The following is a 17135-nucleotide window of genomic DNA, read 5'->3' as shown; positions in this document are numbered from 1 at the left end:
CCAGATTTGATTGCTCTAAAGGCTCTCTGTTTTGATTAAAAGATTCCCCCAATCTCTGTTCTATGGTATTTAATTTGCATCTATTTTCTCAATCTCTTCTTTCTCCAAGTAACTCTTTTTAAAATTTATTTATTTTTTAGTAATTACAGCTTATTCACTTTGTATCCCAGCTGTAATCCCCCTCCTTCATCCCCTCCCAATCCCACCCTCCTTCCCTCTTTTCCTCCCATGCCCTTCCCCAAGTCCACTGATAGGGGAGGTCCTCCTCCCCTTCCCTTTGATCCTAGCCTATCAGGTCTCATCAGGTCTGGTTGCATTTTCTTCCTCTGTGGCCTGGCAAGGCTGCTCCCCCTTCATGGGTAGGTGATCAAAGAGCCAGCCACTGAGTTCATGTCAGAGATAGTCCCTGTTCCCCTTTCTAGGGAAACGACTTGGACACTGAGCTACCATGGGCTACATCTGTGCAGGGATTCTAGGTTATCTCCATGAATGGTCCTTGGTTCGAATATCAATCTCAGAAATAACCCCTGTACCCAGATATTTTGGTTCTGTTGCTCTCCTTTTGGAGCTCCTGTCCCCTCCAGGTCTTTCTATGTCCCCCTTCTTTCATAAGATTCCCTGTACTCTGGCAAAATTTGGCTGTGAGTCTCAGTATCTGCTTTGATACCCTGCTGGGGAGAGTCTTTCAGGGGCCCTTTGTGGTAAGCTCCTGTCCTGTTGCCTGTTTTCTCAGTCTTCCCATGTCCATCCTGTTTGCCCTTTTGAATGAGGATTGATCATTTTACCCAGGAGTGATCATCTTGATCATCTTATTTATTACCCAGTGTCCTCCTTCTTGCTTAGCTTCTTTAGGTGTACAGATTTTAGTATGTTTATCCTATCAATATACTCTAGTATCCACTTATAAGTGAGTATATACCATGTGTCTTTCTGCTTCTGGGATACCTCACTCAGGATGATCTTTTTTAGTCCCCATCATTTGCTTGCAAATTTCATTATTTCCTTGTTTTTAATTGCTGAGCAGTATTCCATTGTGTAAATGTACCACAATTTCTATATCCATTCCAAGGTTGAGGGATAGCTGGGTTGTTTCCAGCTTCTGGCGATTACAAATAAAGCTGCTATAAACATGATTGAGCAAATATCCTTGTTGTATACTTAAGCATATTTTGGATATATGCCTAGCAGTGGTATAGATGGATCTTGAGGAAGCACCATTCCTAATTGTCTGAGAAAGTGCCAGATTGATTTTCAAAGTGGTTGTACAAGTTTACATTCCCATCAGCAATGGAGGAGTTTCCTCCTTTCTCCACATCTTCTCCAGCATGTGTTGTCACTTGAGTTTTTGATCTTAGCTATTCTGATGGGTGTAAGGTGAAATCTCAGGGTCATTTTGATTTGCATTTCTCTGATAACTAAGGATGCTGAGCATTTCTTTAAGTGTTTCTCAGCCGCAGACCTGGGAGGCCCATACAGCTGCCCACCACAGTACAGACCTTGGATGCCTGCCTCTTCCCTCTCAGTCACTGAGTGCTGAGGCTCATGCTTGAGGCAACCACTGCCACCTCCGCTGAGGCCTGTGCGTGGGGAAGCAACCACTGCTGTCTCCATGAAGCAGGGCAGCCCATGATTGGGGCAAAGAGAAATGTAGGGGGGTTGAATATTCTCCACTCTCAGTCCCTTGAGATGTCCACTGGTGACCTGGATCCAAACTGTCCTAGTTCACAGGTTGTCTCCTTTAGCACAGGAAGCCTCAATGTTGATGTTCTGGTTTGGCTGCCCCCTCCCCCCATTCACCAAATTGGAGTCTAGGATCCTGTGCCCCTCAGGTAAGTTGCATGCTGGTTGCTGCAATCTTGGACACCTCCTCCAAGCAAGTCTTATCTTTCCCGAAGAGGCTATAAAAAACTGAAATCATCAGTGAAAAAATTATTTATATGCTAAGAGAACCAAACTCAAATGTTACCCAGAAGCACTGTGCCATTGTGTCTTCCTCCATTTTCATCATAGATAATTGTCGTTTTAAATTTCAAAAACTTTCCCTAAGGACTTTACTCTCTTAGACCAAGTTTCCCTTCTAGACCTTACCAGTTCAGATACTTGAGGCTTCTCAGTCTGTCTCTGGTTCCTGCTTCCAGGGAGAGGTATTTTTTCTGCTTCCCTCACTGGATCCTGACCCTTTCCTCATTCTGGGAAGTTATTGGGTTCACAAAAGTTTGCTCCTCAGACTGGCATGTACCCCTTCTCAAAGGGATTTTGCTTTCTGCCTTGGCTCACCAAGTCTGGCTTTGAGAAGCTTCCTTGTTAAAGAGCAACTTTTTTTTCTACTTAAAGAAACTGCCTCTCTGGAGTTTGTACGTATCAGTTTTTGTTTTTCTGCAGCCTGCTGGAGGCCTTGTTGTTCTTCCGAAAACAAATCTATGAGCTCTTGGTTTAGGAACTGCCTTTGCTTTTTTTTTTTTTTAATTTTTTATTAATTACACTTTATTCATTTTGTCTCCCCCCATAAGCCCCTCCCTCCTCCCGTCCCGATCCCACCCTCCCCTTTCTGCATGCATGCCACTCCCCAAGTCCACTGATAGGGGAGGTTCTCCTCTCCTTTCTGATCTTAGTCTATCAGTTCTCATCAAAAGTGGCTGCATTGTCCTCTACTGTGGCCTGGTAAGGCTGCTCCCCCCTCAGGGGGAAGTGATCAATGAGCAGGCCAATCAGATTATGTCAGAGGCAGTCCCTCTTCCCATTACTATGGAACCCACTTGGACACTGAACTGCCATGGGCTACACCTGTGCAGGGGTTCCAGGTCTTTGTTTTTAAGGAATGGAACTGAAAAACTGCTCTATAGTTTTATTTTCTATGTAAGTCCTTGCTAGATTATTATAAATTCTGCCACACATTGGTACACCATTAGTTGTTGATATTAATATTTATTATTGATTTATCTTTTAGTTAATCAGTGGTTATTCCTAAACCAGCTGTATACCCAAATCACCACACAGAGGCTAGGATTTAATTAATTAACCTAGAGCACAATGCTGGGCAATAGTTATGCCATCCTTTAAACCTCCAAGCCCACATAGCTTCCTCCCATTCAGAATTTCCAACATTATCCTTGCTTTTAGTCATATCTTAGGTCTGATTCATCTCTCCTTGTGGTTCCAAGTCTTCTCTTCCCAATATCTCCTCTCTTACTCCCCACACTTTCTTCTTTCTTCTTTCTCCTCCCCCAGACCAGGACGTCCCACTCTATTCCCTCCATTGCTCAGTACTGTCTGGTTATTTTATTGATAATACAGAGAACAAATGGTGTTGTGTTTACACTAACTGGAGATGGGTGATACTTAGAATAAACATCACAATGCAGTATCCAGATTGAAACCAAATAGTGGAGTAGAGAAATCAGCATTTGAATGAACAACAGTAAATTGTATACATTACACAAGAACATTATTACAACAGTGGGGGTTGCCTGACTAATTCAAATTTAAACAGCAATGTAAAAAATTGAACTTTATTAACAGGAAGTCTAGGAGCCATCCTAAAAGGACTGGCTTGATGTATACAGAACTGCTCCTCACTCTCAATGTGAGAGAGTGACAATAGCTGATGTGGAGCCAGAGAAGCTTGGAAACTACACTGTATGTTCAGTAGCAGACATTTTAAAGAGCTGAGGCACAAGCCGTATCTACGGCAGCAGCACAGGCAGAAGGAGTCACTAAGAAAAAAGTATGAGGCACTCTGAGATGCTTCAAGGTGACATTTCAAAATTACCCCAATGCATCAGCAACTCAGCAACATAAAAACCTATGTGAATGACACTCTTGCAATTCTCAGAGCAAGAGACAAAGGATTACATGCTGAGATCTATCCAATAGATCTGTGAGGCAGAAACTTTGAAAACAAACCATGTAGTACTCAGCAAGTTAACATCCTGGACAGATGCAGACTCTATGGGGAAACTCACAACTTATAGTATCCAAGGAGTACACTTGGCAGTGGGCAGTACCAAGCTGGGGAAAGGGGCAACATTCACAATGGGTCTCCTGAAGGACCTCTCCCCACTCCAGCTGCACCAAGCATCCAAGCCTCCATCTGTTAAGCACCACCCATTGACCCCACTACATCTGTAACTACATCTCTGAAAGGAAGGTCCAGAGGCAAGGACAGTCCTGAAAATGCAAAGAAATTCCCAGGGTGAAATGGGATTGTGGGAGCTGTGAGAAGTAACAATGAGAGACTAAAAACTGATGTAGTGCTCTAGCTCCACAGCATCTGTGTGCTAGATCATTACCCAACTCTCTTCTTTACATCTATTCCTCCTTTATTGTCCAATGTCAGTTTAGTATGCAAACTCAGTCCTGCTGCATTCTTGACGTAGGTTTCATTTTCTTTTCTTTGTTATTATTTTAAAAAAATGTTTATCTTCCAAAACCCATAAACTGGTCTGATGTGCAATTCTCTGTGTCTCAGACTTCTGAGATCCAGGACTGCTGCATACAATATACAATACAGTCCTTTTTTAAAAAGAATGTGGGTTTCTGAAAATTAATTTTTACTATTTTTAACTCTGTGTATGTGCATGTGAATACAGGTATACTTATAATCAAAAAATCTCCAGTGAATTTTGGGTTGGCCAACTACATCTGAGTGTGGGGCTTGCACTGGACTGTGGTTGATATACCAATGTCACTTCATTGGAGAAAACTGATAGTATTCCAGCCGGTACCAACTGCAAAAAAAAAAAAAATCTTGGCTAGAGGTGGAATTTGTGCTCAGTGAGGGGATTTTATATAGTTTGAGACTGTTCAGGTCTTGTGCATGCTATTACAGTTCCTGTGAGTTCATGTGTATATTACACCTGTTGTGTGTGAAAGATACTGTTTCCTTGGAGTCATCCACAACCTTTGCCTTTGACAATCTTTTCACCTCCTCTTTCACATCCATCCCTGAGCCTTGATGTCTGAGTGCTCCAAAGTCTCTTACTCTCTACACATTGTCTACATGTGGGTACCTGTGTTAGTTACCGTCTACTGTAAGAAGAAGCTTTTCTGATGGGGGTTGTGTGATGTATGGATCTATGGATGTAGCAATATTTTATTAGGACTAAGTTTATTACATGTTAATTTAGCAGAATAGTAGTAGTAGGTTTCCCCTAGGCTCATGACCTATTCAGTAGTGTTAGGTGTGGGTTCATCTTGAGGAGTGGGCCTTAGATTTAATAAAAAAAAGTTTGGTTGATTTTATAAATTTGTGCTATTTTTGCACCAGTAGATCTTGAAGGAAGGTCACTATTATAGCTCATAGGATTGGTGGTTGAGTGATATTGATAATGACTTTTATCCACTGGTCACAAACATAGCACCTTTCAGCATCTTAAGTTAATATGGGTAAGGGGTCTATTCTAGTTGGGCACCAGGTTGATTTTTCTGTTTCATGGCTTAAGTGTTGTAGATGACTATTAATATTTACCATTTGTTGTAAGATATGATTAATATTTATTATTAGTTTATCTTCTAGTAAACTTGCTGCTAATCTTAAACAGCTGTATAACCAAATCACCACACAGAGACTGGGTTTTTAGTTAACCTAGAACACAATGCTGGGCAATATTTACTTCCTCCTAAACCTCCAAGCCCTCAGTTTCCTAACATTTATATTTCCCACATTATACTTGTTTTTTTTTTTTTTTGTGAAATCTTTTTTGTGAATCTTCATGCTCCACATCCTCCAAGATCTCTCCTCCAGCTCTGCTCTCCTCTCGCCCCTTCTCCTCCCACTCCTCTCCTGCCTTCTGGCTCCTCCCCTCTTTCCTGTCCTCTGGCTCCTCCCTGCTCAACATTGTGTCTAGCTGCTTTTATTTTGTTCCTGTTTACACAAGAGTTGAGACAGGATGCTTAGAATGAGTATCACAATGCAATATCCGGATTGAAACCAGAGGGTTGGGGGTGGGGTGGGGGAGAAATCAGTATTTGAATAACAAGGGTAAGGTGTATACATTAAAAAACATTATACCAACACATAAGTAAGTGGTTTCCTCAGCAATAGTCTTGATGGTAATCAAGTCCTATTGGAGAATAACCAGCAGCTTTGGTAATACCCTGTGAGGTCAGGGTGTGATGTGGATGAGACCTGTTTGGCCAATGATTTAACCCATTTCTGATACTGGGGTGGGTATTACTTCATAGAATATGATGTGTGTTTATGGCATTGTCTTCCCTACTATATGGTGACATGGCTTAAATTTCTTTCACATATGTATAAACTTCGGAAGTTTCTTAGTTTGTTTCCATGTGATGTTGCAAAAGTCCTTTAGTGTTAGTTGTCCCTCCCCAGATCCTTCCTTTACCCTGTTCTCTCACCCTCCTCTGAATTTAATCTTTCTATTCTAGTTTCTCCTGTATCTCTTTATAACAATGCATTCTGTTTCCCCTTCCTTAGAAGATCCCTCATTTAGAATAGGTATGGCTATTCTAAATGAAGCACACATATCAAAAGTGTAAGAGATAACATTCACATATAGTAAAATATGCAATATTTGTCTTTCTGGGTTTGGATTACCTTATTCAGGATGATTGTTCCCCATACCATCCATTTACCTACAATTTTCATAATTTTGTCTTTTTCTTAACAGATGATATTGTGCACATTTTCTTTACCTATAAATCATTTGACAAGCATCTAGGCCAAAAATGACATTATAGCAGATGCCAAGGAAATTCAGATAAATCATAAGAACAGCTTTAAAAATATCTGCTCTACCGAACTAAAAGAAATGGATTTTTCTTCATATATATAATTTATCAAAGTCATTTCAAGATGAAATAAACAGTTGTATAGACCCATGACCACCAGTGAAGCAGAAACTGTAATTAAAAATCTTCCAATTAAAAATAAATCTCAGGGCCAGATGTATTCAGCACAAAATTCAAAATTCTGACAGACAAAAAAAAAAAAAAAAAAAAAAAAAAAAAAAAAAAAAAAAAAAAAAAAGAAAAAAAGAAAAAAAAGGACTAACACAACTAACTCCTAATTCTTCATATTATTCTGCAAAACAGAACCTGAAGGAACTTTTCTTTATTCTGTAAGACCTGAGGTCTCACAGCTCAGGAGTTCAAGATCACGCCCTTCCCAGAAACTCCCCCAGACCATGACTCTTGCAAAAGCAAAAGGTTTATTAACCATTGCGCAATGGGGTCACCCCTGCCGGTCAGCAAAGAGTGGCACCCGGAGACAAAGGCCTTTAGGTTTTTAAAAGAAAAGTTGCGGGAGATTTGAAGTTGCAGTCTTGGCAATTTAGGATTGGATGAGGAAGCTATAAAGTAAGATAATTGGTTAGTCTTAGGTGCTCAAGCTTGGCCAGTCCTGCCAAGTGTGGATGTAGCTGCAATTGAAGGTGGGGGTGGTTAGCTCATCCTTGAAGATTAGGGGCTACAGACTTTTGGCTGGAGGTCAAAAGCTACTCAGAAGAAGTCTAGGTTTGTTGCTAAGAAATGCTATCTCAGAGACAGGAGCTTTTCTTTTTGCTGAGTGAAGGTCATTGCTTGTTTGCCTTTTTTTTCTATCTGTCCTCATAGATAGGGTCACATTTTTCCATTCTCTGAAAAGGTACTAAGAGGCTTTAGCTTAACCTGAACCTAAAACTCAAAACTATAGGCTTTAGAAGACATACAGGTTACAAAGTTAGTCTAACCCTTTCAATTCTTTTTATGAAATCAGTATTACTCAGAAAACAAAACCATGCAAAAACTGAACAATAAAAGAAAGGAAAGTGACTTTTCAAGATGGCTGCTCCCAGTGCATTACCATATTTGTGTTGCAGAAGGTCGGAGACTGTGGGCCAAGTGAGTGACCTGGCTTATGATTCCAAAATGCCAATGTCTGTGTTTCTTGGATATGAGGAAGCATCCCACGTGCCAGGGACACACAGTCCCCCTTCCCCTGCAGGTGATTCCTGGGTGCAAAAGTCACACAGGGTTCCGGCACCCTGTGCCTTCTGGCTACTTAAACATGACTCTGGAGTTCCAGAAACACATAGCCTCCACACTCCTCCTTCCTCCCAGAGGACATCTCCTGGATGCCAAGGACAGGGCCCCAGTCTTTAGTCCATGGTTTTACTGTCTCCCTGAAGTGACAGATTGGACCATAGGAACATACAGGGTGCCTAATCCAAGAAGGGAGCACTCAGCAGAGACTAAGTACCAGGTGCACAGTGTCCGCAGGGTGACAAAGCTGCTGCACTCCTTACTCCAAAATGTTTCCCCAGAGAGAGGAGAAGACCCTGGTGGCCAGGGTCCTCACACCTGTCAGCTAGTCCAGCCATCACTGGATTTGAGAGATGTGCAGATCCAGCTTACAATTTATAGATCTACTATCTGTCTTGAAGAGACCAGAAGGATCTTTCAGGTTAGAAACCCACACCCTAATTCCTTGCTTTATAGGTCCAACTGGGTCACAACCAGCAGAGCAGAACTGTAGGCTACATGAGATAAAGTTCTGCTGGCCACAACCTAGAACACCCCCCCACATGTCCAAGAAAACCAGAAGGTTTCAAGAAAAACCAGCCAACACCAGGGACAACCAGATGGCTGAAGAGGACCAGTGTAAACACACAATCAACAAAACCCAGGGCAATATGGCAGCAAGCTCCGGATATCCCAACACAGCTGAAACACAGGAAAACAAACTTAAATCTATGCTTAAGAAACTGGAAAAGGACTTTAAAAAGAAAAGGAATAAATCTCTCAAAGAAATACAGAAAAATACAATCAAACAAATAGAAGCCTTTAAAGAGGAAATGAATAGAGCTGGAGAGATGGCTCAGAAGAGCACTGGCTGCTCATCCAGAAGTCCTGAGTTTGGTTCCTGGTAACCACATGGTGGCTCCTAGCCATCTATTGTGGGATCTGGTGCCCTCTCCTGGCATACTGTATACATAATAAATGAACAAATCATTAAAAAAAAGAGGAAATGAATAAATCACTTAAATAAATATAGGAAAACAATCAAACAGGGGAAGGAAATGAATAAAACAGTTTAAGATTTGTAAATGGAATTAGAGTCAATAAAAGGAAACACAAACAAGAAATCCTTGAGATGGAAAACTTAAAGATAACAAGAACCACAGAGGTAAGCATCATCAACAAAATACAAGATACAAAATACAAGCATCTTAGAAGTAGAAGATACAATAGAATAAATTGATATATCTGTCAAAGAAAATATTATATCCAAAAATTCCTGACACAAAACATCCAAGAAATCAAGCATGAAAAGACAAAACCTAAGAATAATAGGAATAGAAAAAAAAAAAAAAAGATTCCTGGCTCCAGAAACCAGAAAATATTTTCAACAAAATCACAGAAGAAAATTTCTCCAACCTAAAGTAAGAGATGCCTTTAAGTATACAACAGGCTTACAGAACACTAAATAGATTAGATCAGAAAAGAAATTCCTTCTGCCACATAATAATCAAAGTACTAAATGTACAGAACAAAGAAAAATATTAAAAGCTGCAAGGGGAAAAGGCCAAATAACATTTGGAAGACCTATCAGAACCACACACCTGACTTCTTGACAGAGATTATGAAAGCTAGAAGAGCCTGGGAAGATATTATGTAGACCCCGAGAAACCACAGATGTCAGCCCAGACTACTATACCTAGCAAAGCTTTCAATCACCTTAGATGGAAAAAGCAATATATTTCATGATAAACCAAATTCAAACAGTATTTATGCATAAACCCAGCCCTACAGAAGATGCTAGAAAAACTCCAACCTAAGGAGGTCAATTACACCCAAGAAAACACGGGATATAAATAACTTCACAACAGCAAAACCAAAAATAGACAAGCACACCACCACACTACCACTACCAACATCATAATAAAAGGAACTAACAATCATTGGTCATTAATATCCCTCAACATCAATGGACTCAACTCTAATAAAAAGACACAGGCTAACAGAATAGATGTAATGACCCAAGATTCTGTTGCATAGAGGAAATAAACCTCAGAAACAAAGATAGAAATTATTTCAGAGTAAAATGATGGAAAAAGGTTTTCCAAGCAAATGGACCCAACAAGCAAGCTGGAGTCGCTTTCCTAGTAGCTAATAAAATAAACTTTCAGCTGAAATTAATCAAGAGAGATGGGGAATAACACTTCATTCTCATCAAAGAAAAAACACCAAGAAGATATCTCAATCTTGAATATTTATGCCCCAAATACAAGGCCACCCACATTTGTAAAAAAAACATTATTAATGCTTAAATCACACATTGATCCCCAACATTAATAGTAGAAGAATTCAGCATCCCACTTTCACTAGTGGACAGATCACCAAGACAGAAACTGCATAGAGAAATAATAAAACTAACAGATGTGATGAATCAAATGGATCTAATAGATGTCTACAGAATACAATATAATATACCTTCTTCTCAGCTCCACAAGGAACCTTCTCCAAAACCGACCATATAGTCAGTCACAAAGCAAATCTCAACTGATAGCAGATAATCGAATAAGCCATAGTACTTTATCAGATTACCATGGATTAAAGCTGGACTTCAACAACAACAGAAATAACAAAAAGACTACACACTCATGGGAACTGAATAACTCTCTACTCAATGACCAGTGGGTCAGGGAAGAAATAAAGAAAAAAATTAAAGACTTCCTAAAAATCAACGAAAATTAAGGCACAATGTACTCCCAATTATGGGACACCATGAAAGCACTGCTAATAGGAAAGTTCATAGCACTAAGTGCCTTTATAAAGAAGATGGAGAGATTCCATGCTAGCAACTTAACATCTGTCTTGAAAGCTTCAGAGAAAAAAAAAAGAAACAAACACATGCAAGAGGAGTAAATAGCTGGAAAAAGCCAAACTCAGGGCTGAAACCAATAAATCAGAAACAAAGAGAACATGCAAAGAATCAACAAGACCAAGAGCTGGTTCTTTGAGAAAATCAACAAGATATACAAACCCTTAGCCAAACTATCTAAAAAGCAGAAAGACAGTATCCAAATAAACAAAATCAGAAATGAAATGGAGACATAACAACACAAACAGAGGATATCTAAAATATCATTAGTTTTTACTTCAAAAGTCTGTAGTCCACAACATTGGAAAATCTAAATGAAATGGACAATTTTCTTGATAGATTCCACTTATCAAAGTTAAATCAAGATCAGATAAACAACTTAAATAGTCCTATAACCCATAAGGAAATAGAAGCAGTCATTAAAAGTCTCCCATCCATAAAAAGCCCAGGGCCCAAGGGTTTCAGTGTAGAAATCTACCAGACTTTTAAAGAAGAGCTAATACCAATACTCCTCAAATTATTCCACAAAACAGAAACAGAAGGAACATTGCCAAACATTTTTTTTTCTTGTTTCTATTTTTACTTTTAGGGCTCAAACAGCTTTATTAATTGCCTCCAGATGTTTGCTTTCCTTTCTTTCTTTAAAGGATTTATTTATTTTCTCCATTTTTTTGTTTGCATTTTCATTGATTTCTTTAAGGTATTTGTTTCTTTCCTCTTTTTTTTCAGAAATAGTTTTTAGTTTTTAATGAACTTGTAAACAAAAGATCCCATTTCAAAATAAAAACAAAATCCCAGATCATATAGATGTTTACAGCTATTACATTTATCTAAGTAACACATATACATGTTCAGTTGTTAGACAATAACTAAATTTTGATGACAAATATGCTTTTTATTAGCAAGAACATTATAGAGTTAATGCAGAATCCTAAGGAAAATCTAGTACTCACTATTTTTTTTTCTTACATCTTCATTTTAGATGCTGTTATTTCTAGCATAGGTAAGCAGGCAGAGTCTTTCAAATGCTCAAACACTGGAGTGTTTGATTGCTACCATCAGCTGGCTTGCAAACCAGAAGCCAGCCATTTAAAGAATGTTTTAAGTTAACATCTTGCAAACCCCAGGGATGGAAAACCCTAAGAACATACAATTGTAAACATTGACAACCATCATAACTTTGGCCAAAGACTGTTCATGCTGTTCTTCTGAAATGAGATCTCAAAGCAGTATAGTTCAAAAAAAGGTTTTAACCAAAAATTGGCATATCCACAATTTCTCCACCAATTCCTGTGTCAGTCATTTAGATAACTTTTCCACTTGAAAAAAATGTAGTAGAGGAGGCGGGGCAAGATGGCAGCACCGGGAAGACTCTCATTCTGAGGAGCAGCACAGCAGGATTGGCACAGTGACCAGCAATCAGAGCTCGCGGCCATAAAACACAAGGGATTGTGTTTCACAGGTGAGAGGATACCCCACGGTGGGGGATTCAATCAGCTTTAACTCATCCGGCTAAACCGCAGAAGAGATCCCGGTTCCGCCAGGCGCTTGGTCCCCAGCCCAGAGCTACATGCCAGCGTGATCTGGTCACTGTCCCAGACTGAACTGTGGGCCCACAACACCATAGACTGGATTTCCCAGTTGAGAGATAACCCCACGGAGCAGGAAACAATTGGGACCGACCCCAGGTTACCCAGACATCCCCTGGAAAAGACTTGGGTTCCGCGGGTGCCCCAAGAACCAGTCCGGACCCAGAGCCGGGACCCAGGCTCCTGCGCGGAGCCCTGCCTGTGTGCCTGATTCGCCGCCTCAGATAGAACTGTGGGCACCAGGGCACGAGATTGCGTGTCTCTGGCAGGAGGAAAGCCCCAGCGGAGGGGGTCAGCAGCTCTAACAACACCCAGCACCAAAACCCTTTCTGGACTCACACAACTCTAGTGCAGGCAGGAGCACTGTGCTCTGCCACCATTATTGAGTTTCCCTAGGGCACTGGGACACACAGCTGCATCCTCAGACCTACAAAAGCCAGAGAGCCATTACAGCAGCCCTCAGATTCTGTGCCAAGGATCAACCAGTTATCCCTAGCTAGACTGTCAAAACTGTGGGAATCCCTGGTCCTTCAAGAGGGCTGCACACACAGCGTCTGGACCAGAGAAGTGCCTGCAGCCGCCATCCCAGACAGAGACACACAGCTTCTGGTCCAGAGTGAGGCACCCAGCCTCCAGACCAGAGCAGTGCCCCCAGGCACCAACTCAACCTAGGTGCACATTCTCCAGGTCCAGAGCGGAGCAATCAGCCTCTGGCCCAGAGACTTGCTGAGTGCACCTCCCACTTTCCTGGACAGAACTGTGTGCCCCAGGATAACAGACTGAGTTTCCCTGTTGGGAGAAAACCCCACAGCTAGGGAATCAGCAGGTTCTTCAAGAGGACTGTACATGGAAATTTAGTGAGCAGCAGCACACTAAATTTATAACAAGAAACCCAGCAGTGGGGCAGCTGTCTTGAGAAATTCTATGGGTAAGAGGAGATACCCCCCTGCCTAACATAGACCACAGCTACTACTCAGGGCTATAAACCTGAGGTGAGCAGTGGCAACTCCTGAGAAACACTGGCCATACAGTGACCATAACCAAAAAGCAGAGAAGGACTCCTTCAGGAAAAATCATCTTCCGGCCAAGGGGATACTCCCTACCTCAGGACTCCAGGAAACACAGAAACTAACAGCCAACACCTAAATCAGCCCAATGGGTAGAGGTCAGCGTAAAAGCTCAACCAACAAAAGACAGAGCAATATGGCATCTCCAGAACCCAGCCATCCAGGGGCGAACAGCCCTGAACAATGCAGCATAATAGAAAATCAAGAAGATGACCTTACATCTATGCTGATGAAGAGGATAATAGAGGAAACAAATAAAATACATAAAGAATTAGAGGAAGATAAAACCAAACAGATCATGGCTATCCGTAAAGAAATGGAGGAAGGTAAAGACAAGCAGATTAGGGCCATCTGTGAAGAAATACGGGAAGATGCAGCCAAACAGCTTGTGGCCTTCAGAGAAGAAATAATTAAATCACTGAAAGAAATCAAAGAGACAGAGTTGAAGGAACTAAAAGAAAAAGAGGAAAATACAAGCAGACAGGTGAAGGAAGTAAACAAAACAACTCAAGACCTGAAGATAGAACTAGAAAAATTAAAGAAAACACAAATGGAGGAAATAATGGAGAGGAAGAATTTAGGGAAGAAAACAGGAACTACAGAGGTAAGCATAACCAACAGAATACAAGAAATGGAAGGAAGAATCTCAGGTGTAGAAGATACAATGGAAGAAATCGATGTATCTGTCAAAGAAAATGTTACATCCAAAAAATTCCTGACACAGACCGTCCAAGAAATCCAAGACAATATGAAAAGACAAAACCTAAGAATAATAGGAATAGAGGAAAAAGAAGACTCCCTTCTCCAAGGCCCAGAAAATATTTTCAACAAAATCATTGAAGAAAATTTCCCCAAGTTAAAGGAGAAGCCAATAAGGATACAAGAGACCTACAGAACACCCAACAAATTTGACCAGAAAAGAAAATCCTCCTGCCACATAATAATCAAAACAGTAGGTATACAGAACAAAGAAAAAATACTAAAAGCTGAAAGAGAAAAAGGCCAAGTAACATATAACGGCAAACCCATTAGAATCACACCTGACTTTTCAACAGAAACTATGAAAGCCAGAAGGGCCTGGACAGATATCATGCAGACCCTAAGAGAACACAGATGTCAACCCAGGCTACTATACCCTGCAAAACTCTCAGTCCTCATAGACGGAGAAAACAAGATATTCAATGACAAAAACAAATTTCAACAATACCTACACACAAATCCAGCATTACAGAAGACACTGGAAGGAAAAATACAACCCAAGAAAATTAGCTTCTGTCAAGAAAACACAGGAAATAATTAACCTTACTACAGCAAAACAAAAAGCAACCAAGCACACAACCTTATGAACACAGCCAACATCAAAATCAAAGGATCTAACAGCCACTGGTCATTAATCTCTCTCAACATCAATGAACTCAACTCTCCAGTAAAAAGACAGAGATTAACAGAATGGATACGTAAACAAAACCCAGCAATCTGTTGCATACAAGAAACATACCTAAGACACAAAGATAGACATTACCTGAGGGTAAAAGGTTGGAAGACCACTTTCCAAGCAAATGGACCCAAGAAACAAGCAGGAGTGGCCATTCTAATATCTGATAAAATAGACTTTCAACCAAAATTAATAAAAAGAGATGAGGAAGGACACTTCATACTCATCAAGGGAAAATTCCACCAGTAAGACATCACAATCCTGAACATCTATGCCCCAAATACAAGAGCACCCACATTTGTAAAAGAAACATTGATAAAATTTAAACCACATGTAGATCCCCACACATTAATAGTGGGAGACTTCAACACCCCACTCTCAACAAAGGACAGGTCAACAAAACAGAAATTAAACAAAGAAACAATATCTCTGACAGAGGTCATGAATCAAATGGACCTCACAGACATGTACAGAACTTTACACCCAAACACAAAAGAATTTACCTTCTTTTCAGCACCTCATGGAACCTTCTCCAAAATAGACCATATAGTTGGTCACAAAGTAAGCCTCAACAGATACAAGAAGACTGAAATAATCCCTTGTATCCTGTCTGATCACCGTGGAATAAAGCTAGACTTCAACAACAACATAAATAGCAAAAAGCCTACACACACATGGAAACTGAACAACTTGTTACTAAATGACAGCTGGGTCAGGGAAGAAATAAAGAAAGAAATTAAAGTCTTCCTAGAACTCAATGAAAATGAAGACACAACATCCCTAACTTGTGGGACACAATGAAAGCAGTGCTAAGAGGAAAGTTCATAGCACTAAGTGCCTTCAAGAAGAAATTCGAGACAGCTCACTCAAGCAACTTAATGGCCCACTTAAAAACCCTAGAAAAGGAAGAAGCAGACACACCAAAAAGGAGTAGACGGCTGGAAATAATCAAACTCAGGGCTGAAACAATCAATTAGAAACAAATAAAACAATTCAAAGAATCAATGAAACCAAGAGCTGGTTCTTTGAGAAAATCAACAAGATCAACAAACCCTTAGCCACGCTAACTAAAAGGCAGAGAGACACCACCCAAATCAACAAAATCAGAAATGAAAGGGGGGACATAACTACAGACACTGAGGAAATCCAAACAATCATTAGGACTTACTTCAAAAGTGTATATTCAACAAAATTTGAAAATCTAAATGAAATGGACAATTTTCTTCATCGATTTGAATTACCAAAGCTGAATCAGGACCAGGTAAATGAATTAAATAGTCCTATATCCCCCAAAGAAATAGAAGCAGTCAGCAAAAGTCTCCCATCCAAGAAAAGCCCAGGACCAGATGGCTTCAGCACAGAATTCTACCAGACCTTCAAAGAAGAGCTAACTCCAATTCTCTTCAAACTATTCCACAAAATAGAAACAGAAGGAACATTACCAAACTCATTCTATGAAGCCACAATCACCTTGGTACCTAAACCTCACAAAGACTCAACAAAGAAAGAGAATTTCAGGCCAATCTCCCTTATGAACATTGACGCAAAAATACTTAACAAAATACTTGCAAGCCGAATCCAAGAACACATCAAAGATATTATCCACTATGACCAAGTAGGCTTCATCCCAGGTATGCAGGGGTGGTTCAATATACAGAAATCCATCAATGTGATCCACCATATTAACAAGCTGAAAGAAAAAAACCACATGATAATCTCCCTAGATGCTGAAAAAGCATTTGACAAAATCCAACATCCATTCATGTTTAAAGTCTTGGAGAGATCAGGGATACAAGGCACATATCTAAACATAGTAAAGGCGATATACAGCAAGCCTATAGCCAACATCAAACTGAACGGGGAGAAACTTAAAGCAATCCCACTGAAATCAGGGACAAGACAAGGCTGCCCACTGTCTCCATATCTCTTCAACATAGTGCTGGAAGTCCTTGCTAGAGCAATAAGACAGTTGAAGGAGATCAAGGGGATACAGATGGGAAAGGAAGAAGTCAAATTATCACTATTTGCAGATGATATGATAGTATACATGAGTGACCCCAGGGATCTCCTACAGCTGATAAACACCTTCAGCAAAGTGGCCGGATACAAAATTAACTCAAAAAGTCAGTAGCACTCTTGTATACAAAAGACAAAAGGGCTGAGAAAGAAATTAGAGAAACAACACCATTCACAATAGCCACAAATGACATAAAGTACCTTGG

Source organism: Psammomys obesus, unplaced genomic scaffold (genome assembly GCF_907164565.1).
Source record: "Psammomys obesus unplaced genomic scaffold, mPsaObe1.curated_primary_1811, whole genome shotgun sequence".
NCBI lineage: Eukaryota > Metazoa > Chordata > Mammalia > Rodentia > Muridae > Psammomys > Psammomys obesus.
Note: the sequence above shows the minus strand (reverse complement) of the source record.